The sequence below is a fragment of the Elaeis guineensis genome, chromosome 4, assembly GCF_000442705.2.
Source record: "Elaeis guineensis isolate ETL-2024a chromosome 4, EG11, whole genome shotgun sequence".
Classification (NCBI taxonomy): Eukaryota; Viridiplantae; Streptophyta; class Magnoliopsida; order Arecales; family Arecaceae; genus Elaeis; species Elaeis guineensis.
The window spans coordinates 12,437,855-12,446,958 of NC_025996.2; the positions used below are offsets into that span (position 1 = coordinate 12,437,855).

Below are 9,104 nucleotides of genomic sequence, written 5' to 3' on the forward strand. Positions count from 1 at the left end.
TTTGTCCCTGCCCAAATTTGCGACCTGATTTTAGTCTAGTAGGAGGCCTAAACCTTGTCTATTAGAGAACCTCCTCTGTTAGTCATCGCCCCGTGGAACAATTTGATTGGGCCTTCAAACATAATTTTGTTAGTGAACAGAACCGAGGTACCGGATTCTGGTGTAGTTGGCAGGTTTTGACTGCTTTCTGGGATCTATTTTGTGAGAGTTTTGTGCTGTGGGAATTCTTTGTGACTGCTTTTTATCTCAGCTGTGTTGAGTTCCCTTTGGAGCTTTGGTTTGCACTGTGTTAGTTATGTGGGGATGGAATTAAAAACTCAAAATTTTCTCTAATCAATTCCAACTAAAATCCAACTCTGTCTTATTTAGTCTCATATTTTATTTTTTTCTTTTAATAATTATTATCATTTTTCTTATTTAATTCGAGATAAATATCGATTAATGTTTTATCCATTGGTTTTCTAATCATTAGACCAATTAATACTTTTATATTCATTAATACGTGTTTAATGTGTTTTAACACTACATTGGAAGTCCAAAAGGCTAATCCTTGGGCCTATAAATTGGGCCCTTGGTAGAGAGGTTAGAATATGCAAGAAAATTATTTGCTTTCTCCCCTCCTAATCTAACATATTCTTGTTCTCTCCTAAGCCTTCCTCTTCAAAGTTTTTCTTAATCTGTTTATTTGATTTTTCATCTGCTGGGTTGAAGCTCTTATTATTTTTTCCATGATCATGTCCACAGGAGAGGTCTCCAGTTGTATTTTGGGGTGAAATTCTCGAGCTTAATCCCGGATAAGGATCAAAAATTATCTTAGGACAATGCATTACATGCCTCCGATCTATAAATTTTTAAATTTAATTTAATATCAATTTTATAATAATATTTAATTATTAGTTCATTTGGATCACAATCGATTTTCTAGGAAATAGATTTTATTGTATAGTTCCAACAAGTTGCCCTCCTTTTTCTTCTTTTAGATTTCTTGTCCTTTATTTTGCATCACCATTACCCAAAAAAAGAAAATATATTGTAAGAGAGAGAAAAAAAATTTAGGGGAAAACTTTTTAGGTGTCATCTGATTTGGCCAAATACTTGGTAACTGCTTAGCAAATAAAGCATCAATTTAGATGAGATAAGAACGCACTGGGGAACAACGAATCATCTATGTCAGCCCTCAAAAAAAATTGTTGGTATATATTATCTGACTTCATCATCATCAGGACACGTGGTAGTACATTGTTATTGGAGTTAAATATTCTCTCAAAATATGTCAGCCTTCATTCAATTTGTCTTTTTAGTATTATCTACTGATCGGCTTTATGCAGAACTACTAATAAATTGATTATTAACGATTAATGTCCGACCTACTATATCTGACTTTAGCTGTCATTTAACGTGATTATTAACAATAAAAGCATGACGTTCAGTTTAGATAAATGCTAATGTCGGCTATTCCACATCGATCTGTTACCAATATACCATCAGATATTTAAACGATTATCCAACAGCTGTCATCCAACTCAGTAGTAACTGTCTTCCAGCTCATCACCATATGGGCGGCCGTTTTACGATCTCTGCACAACTGACCATTCTATTATAACAAACTAACAGCCTAACAAACTTCTTAACTGCCGAACAGCCTAAGCTAAGTCCCCTCTATATAAAGAGGGGCAAGTTACCCTCCAGAAGGTAAGTGATAACTGAAAGAGCCAAGACTCTGCTGGAATCATTTTACCACCTTCCAAAAAAAGGATCTAAATCTATAGAGATAAAATTCTGTTAAATTTTTTACTAAGGAATCAGAGTTCTCTCTATTTTTTTCTACTCTCAAACTCTCATTTCTTGCTTTCTACTTCTCCATTTTCACCATCTATTCTCAAAGCCCTGACTGATCCTTAAGCATCGTAGGATCCTTAACCGAAGAGTACCACATCGATTTTAGAACTTATTTTATAGGTCTTTTCATGGTCTACATCAGTCAAACCTATAGCAGCTCTCCAACTCGGTTCAAGATCAATTTCACTATTCTTTCCTCTGAAGTCTTGCAGCAACATAAACAATACAATATTTTGAATTCTAAAATAAAATAAAGAAAAATATGTTTGGAAGAGACAGACCTTGATACGTCGCCGCTTATACCAGGAACTAAATGTCCAAGAAGATAAAAGGCAAGGATGATGGAGGCAATCCCAGAATCCCTATATGAGGAGGTGAGTGCAAGTTCACGTACTCCACACCTGAGGCATTCTAGTTCCAGAGATAAAGCTCATTTGTCTAAGATATTCTCCATGGTGAACCAAAATATTGTTTCCATCCCTGCCATAGTTGCATTAATCCTTGGAGCCTTCATAGCAATCCCGACAGGTAATCTCATAGCAATCCTTGCATTTCGCTCATCCATTGTACAAAGAGAGAGGAAAAAAAAATGGAAGCTATATATTATACTGAACAAATCCAGGATGCGCCATAGCAGCACTTATTTGTTCCATCTTATGAGTAGGTACTTGGGAGGGGGCAAGTTAGTTGAGCTGCTCTAAATTTGGGATGCTTGGCTTGGTCAGTTAAACTAATAAGATTATCTATTATTTGAGCTTGCGCTTATACTTCTGTAAGCTGTTCCAGATTGACTCCTTCATTAACAAGCCATTGCACTAGCCAATTGAGAAATCATGAACATATATTCTGGTTTTTCTAATTACTAGCTCTGTCAAACCAAACCGAATTTGAAGGAAGAAGGGAAGACTTGGCTGAGGTAGCATAGCTAACTGTGATACAACCTGATATTGGCTACAAGTCATGCTCTTGGCTGCTATTTTGTAAACTGATTTCTTTGTATCTAGATGGGTTTAAGATTTTGTTTGCGTTCCATACATACAGAATTAAAAGCCTGACTTGTTTGTTCTAGGGGCGCAATTGATTGGTGTTTGTTATGGAATGGGTGGAAACAACCTGCCTCAACCAAGAGATGCAGTGGATTTGTGTAAGTCAAAGAACCTCAAGGCAATGAGGTTTTTTGAACAAAACAAAGATGTTCTCCAGGCCCTCAAGGGTTCCAACATTCAGCTCATGCATGCTAGGGGTTCCCAACACTGATCTCCGATCATTAGCCTCTAGTCGTTCAGGAGCCAATCGCTGGGTGCAAAAATATGTAAAGGCTTATTCCTCTGGTGTTTCATTTAAATATATTGCAGTTGGCAATAGAGCGGTCCCAGAAATCAAGCCCAATACGTGCTCTCTGCCATGCGAAACATCCATTCTGCTCTGTCCTCGGCCGGCCTACAAAACCAAATCAAAGTCTCAACTTCAGTTACCCCTAGATGTGAGGTCCTTGAGCAGTATTCTCCTCCCTCATCTAGTAGATTCTCTTCTAGTGCAGCAACACATTTAAGAGCAATAGTTCAATTTTTGGCTAACAATGGAGCCCCACCTCATAAATGTGTATCCCTACATAAGTTATTTTGGCGATCTGAACCATGTTGGGCCTAACTATCCTTTCTTTAATTCCTCGAGGACTGTGATACAAGATGGACAGTATGGCTATTAGAACCTCTTCGATGCAATAGTTGATGCAATTTACATAGCATCGGAGAAGATGGGATTGCCGAATTTGATGGTTGTAGTATCAGAGAGTGGTTGGCCTTTGGCTGATGGTTTTAAAGCAACCATGAAACATGCAAGAACATATAATCAGAATTTGATTAACCATATTGGTCAAGGAATGCCAAGGAGACTTTGGAAGCCCTTGGAGACTTATATATTTGAGATGTTTAATGAGAACCCAAAGCCACATAGAGTAGAGCAACATTTTGGGATGCTCTACCCAAATATGCAACCAGTCTACCCCATCAACTTCAATTAAAATATAATCGAGGATTATAAATAAATAGTAATATCTGAAAATATAAGATTGGGAGCATGCGATGTCTACTTTTTCCTTCTTGAGTATATGTTCTTAGGAAAATCCATGTTGTGAGGAACGCCCTCTTACTTGTAATATTTCATAAATAAACATGTCATCGTGCAACTTGGATTTTGAGATCATGTATTATACTCAAATATTGGATATTTGTGATAGCTTGTTTTTTAATAAGATAATGCTAGTCATGCCGTCTGGATAAATACTCAAAGAAAACTCAAAAAATCAAAACTTCTCTCCATTCATGTGCTGATAAAAGAGATGCCAGCTTCAGAACCCAAGCCATCGCTATGAATTTTATCCACATTATATAAGGTCGTTCACAATATCATATGCTCAATTGTTTAGCGACTCCCTCAATAATCCGCCTTGGCTCACTATCGGGGTGCCAACTATAAGACCAAGGTAATCTTACAAAAATCTTGTCCTCATTGTATTAGGTTGTCTACAATATCATAATCTAATTGTTAGGTACTTCATGAATAATCTCTCTTTTCTTACTTGAGGTGCCACCTATAGGATCGAAGTAACATAGTGGAGACCTTGTCTCTATTCTATAATGAGCGAATAGGCTATTCTTCTTTTTAAATTGCATTGACCAAGATAAATTGATATTATATTTTATTTTTAATATATATTATCATTAATTTAATATTTTATATACATATCTATCATTAAATAATCCTAAGTTCCGACTCCTTTCAAGAGATTGCCACTCCCAATCCTAGCCTTCCACCTAGAATGGCCATTGGACAAGTTTTGCGGGTTCCCAACCATCCTGAACTTTAATAATATTCATTTAGCAATATCCTATGATAGCATTTGGTAATCCAACTAAAATTACCACGGTAATTTAAAATCACTATTGATCTAAATCCCATAATGATTTGATCCCCAATGATCTAAAATCCTTGCATTTGATAGACTATGGCTAGATAATTAAAGATCTCTAGATATCTACAAATAACCTGATATTCCATATGAATCCAAGATTACTGGTCATATAATACTAAAATGATCTATGATATATTTCATAAAAATATATTTACTAATCATATAAAATATATTATAATAAAATATTGACATATTTATTTATATATTAATAATTAATATAATTTATAAAAATATATTTATTACTCCTATAAATTATTAATCATATAAAACTATATTAGTTGTTATTATAGAATTAATATTTTATTTATATTTATAATATATTATTTATTAATATGAATATTTATTTTCAATAGAAAAATAAGATAAATAAAAGTAATATATTAAATATTTTTATTATATAAATATAAAGTACTATAAGATATTTCTACTTTAATTTTAAAATTATCATTGAATCAAATGATTAATAATATATTATAATATATATATTATAATAGGAGGATTAGCCGATTTGATTTTTGAACTCCAAACATTTGGATGGCCATTTATACCCTTTAAACTCTTTCATATAAATACTAACAGAGAACCCTAGTCATCGTTTAACACATTGTTTGGATTGGGGATACATGGGGGTTCATAAGGGGAAGGGAGGGGAGGGTTAAGAATAAATCCCTATTTGGTAAAATTTTTTGAGAGGTAAAGGAGGATAGAGAAGGATTCTCTCAACCCCTCTATACTCCTTACTTACTCAATTTTCTATATCCTCCAATTTGGGATGTAGCAGAGAGAAAGGTTCAAGCTTAATTTTTATTTTTTTAATTTATCCTTAATAAAATTTTAAAATTACAATTAGACCATTATATACTCTATCTTTCCAACCGTCCCTTTGCTCTTCGCACAACTCAGAAATCCTATAGCCGTCCCTTCACCCGTAAGTCGCTCCTCACGCAAATCCGGATATCACGATCTTTGAAAGGCAGATCTCAGTGACAGAGATTCATGATCTTTGTCAAAATAACATAAATATTAAATAGTATATCTATTAATGAAAAAAGATATATTTGTCAAAATATATATAAAAGTTCTTCTACCTCTTCCTTAACCCCTCTATCCAAATAAAGATAAGGTATGTACCCTTCTTTACCCTTTCTCTTCTTTTCTAAATAATGGTTCACTAATTTCCTTACCCTTCCCTCTCTTGTTCTCCGTTACCGTCCTTTCTCCTCCTCTTATGAACTCTCGTGTACCCCAAATCCAAACAAAACGTAAGCCTCTTTATTCGGTCGCTCCAAGCCGCCCACCCGATTGAGACTCTTAAGGAGCGAGGATGGAGGAAAAATCAAGAGAAAACAGAAAAAAAATCAACGAAAACAAATGAAAGACGAAAGAAATTGAAAGGTGTTGGGGAATACCCCCCGACCGACCGACTGACGGCCGGACCGACCGTCCGACCGACCGACTGACGGCCGGACCGAACGTCCGACCGACCGACCGACAGCCGGCTCGACCGACTGAAGGATGCCATCACCGACCATTTAACGGCCCGTCGCCGACTGGGGATGTGTCGGGCGTATCCCTCCCGACCGACTGAACCCGGAGGTCTGATGACCGACTCACATGAAACTCGCCGACCGACGGAGGGGCCCGACACCGCTCGGCGGGCCACCGACCTAGGGTCGGTCGGCTCCTCCGATCGCCGTACAGCCGCCAGATCTTGTCAGTTCTGACAGCGACATGCGGCTCGGCCATCTAGAGACATTGTCCTGCCAGGGGCATTGTCAACCCTGGTGATTTGACAACCCCACGGTGATGTGACATTTTCACGGCGACTCTGACAGTCCACAGTGAGTTGACAGTTCCTCACTTGTCCGCGCCATTAATGACGACGCCATACCGTGCTCCACTATATAAACCGGGGAAGGCAACAGTACAAGGGATCGACCAATCACGCTCAGTCCACTCCTCGACTCCCAAAAAACTACAGGCTCGCTCCCTCTCTCTCTCTCTCTCTTTCGATCGAGCTCTCTGTTTTCGTTTTCACTGTTGCCCAGTCACCTCTCGGACTTGACCGTCGGAGGGTCCCCGTCGGAGCCGCCTCCGGTCAGTGCGGACTTCATTTTGCAGGTGCCCGTTCCCTGGCGATCGGACGACGAGGCGATTGGCCGCAACAGATTGGCGCGCCAGGAAGGAGACACGATGACAAAGACAAGAGCTCAACGATCGAGGATAACCGGGTCAGCGAGGTGCTCTTCCCGTCGGAAAGAAGCTTCCCCACCACCGTCGGCGGTGGAGCCCAGTTCTCCGCGCCCTGCGGTAACCACGGAGGCCCAGATCGCGGCCATCGTACGGCAGATGACCGTACTGACCGACGCAGTCAAGAGCCTCCAGCAGCAACCGGCGGCCCGACCGATGCCCTCCAGGAGCAGCCGCCGACGACCGCGCCGATCCCTGTCGCCCCCAGGCGAGCGCCCCCAACAGCGCTCCCATGGAGAAGAGGAGGGACGACCGTGGCACGACGACCGACGGTCCCGGCAGCCCTCTCCTTCCCTGCTGGAACGGGCAAGGAAGGAGAAACGGCCGCGTACGCCGTCGGCCTCCCTTTCAGAATCTTCCGGAGACTCCACTCCTGGGGTCTCCCAGCATCGACGAGCGGACGACTACGAGCGTCGGTTCGAAGAAATCGACCGCCGACTCGCTCAGTTGCAGATGGACGGCCAGAGGTCTTCGAATGACGTCGACTTCCAGACCGCCCAACCTCTCTCCCGACTGGTCCTCGACGAGCCGATTCTCAGTCGGTTCAAAATGCCGCACGTGGAGCCATACGACGGCTCCACCGACCCAGTCGACCACCTCGAGAGCTATAAAGCTCTCATGACGATTCAAGGGGCAACCGACGCTCTTTTTTGCATCGGCTTCCCCGCTACGCTCCGCAACGCTCCGCAAGGCTGCCAGGGCCTGGTACTCCGGTCTCCGATCGGGAAGTATCCACTCCTTCGGGCAGCTCGAGCACTCGTTCGTGGCCCATTTCAGCACCAGCCGAAAGCCGCCGTGAACGTCAGACAGCCTTTTCTCCCTCAAGCAAGGGGAGAACGAGATGCTCCGACATTTCGTGGCGCGATTCAACGCGGCCACGCTTGAGGTCCGGGACCTCAACGAAGACATGGCTGTTTCAGCCATGAAGCGGGGCCTGAGGGCGTCCCGATTTACCTATTCTCTGGACAAGACCCTCCCCCGGACATATGCCGAGCTACTGGAGCGCGCATACAAGTATATGCGCGCGGACGAAGGAGCATCCGACCGACGCTTGGCCGAGCCCAAAGGCCCGAAGGAGAAGCGGAGGAAAGGTCGGGAGCCTGCCGAACCCAGCAGGCCCCCAACCGATAGTCGGGTCTCGCCACCCCGACGGATCCAAAAATCACCCCGGCAACAGACTCCGAGGCCGGCACACCCCAGGTATGACTCCTACACTCCTCTCTCCGCTCCCCGTGCGCAGATCCTAATGGAGATCGAGGGGGAAGAATACCTGCGACGGCCTCCGCCTCTGAAGGCAAAAGGCCTCGACCGTCGAAAGTACTGTCGGTTCCATCGAAGCCACGGCCACGACACCGAGCGGTGCATCCAGCTGAAGGATGAGATCGAAGCTCTCATCCGCCGGGGGTATCTCGGCAAATTTCGGAAAGATCCGCTGACCCAACCGATTGCCGACCGATGACCCCAGCCGACTGAAGAGGCGGCGACCAACCGGCCGACGGCCGGAGTCATCAACATGATCTCCAAGCGGCTGGGCCCGGGGACATCTGCGGGAGGGGAGCCGACGAAAAGGCTGCGCCCGGACGACGTAATCACCTTCACGGAGGACGACGTTCGGGGCATCCAGACTCCCCACGACGATGCTGTTGTTGTGTCGGCGATAATAGCGAATTATGATGTAAAATGAATTTTTGTTGATAATGGAAGTTCGACAAATATTTTATTTTACTCGACCTTCTCCCGAATGCGACTGTCAACTGACCGACTCAAGAGGGTCTCCATGCCCTTGATCGGCTTTGCCGGAGACGCCGTCACGACAGAAGGAGAAATCACCCTGCCCGTGACGGTCGGCACCGAACCACGGCAAAGCACGGTCTCCCTAACTTTCACGGTCGTCCAAGTTCCTTCGGCCTACAACACCATACTTGGACGACTCGGACTGAACGCCCTCAAGGCGGTCATCTCGACGTACCATCTCCTTGTTCGGTTCCCGACCAAAAATAGAATCGGAGAGGTGCACGGAGATCAACAGCTCGCCCGGCGA

General features: G+C 42.9%; 1 pseudogene; it reads left to right on the forward strand.

Moving 5' to 3' along the window:
• The first annotated feature begins 2,288 nt into the window (after positions 1-2,288).
• LOC109505757 (glucan endo-1,3-beta-glucosidase-like) lies at positions 2,289-3,862 on the forward strand (annotated as a pseudogene).
• The last annotated feature ends 5,242 nt before the right edge of the window (positions 3,863-9,104 follow it).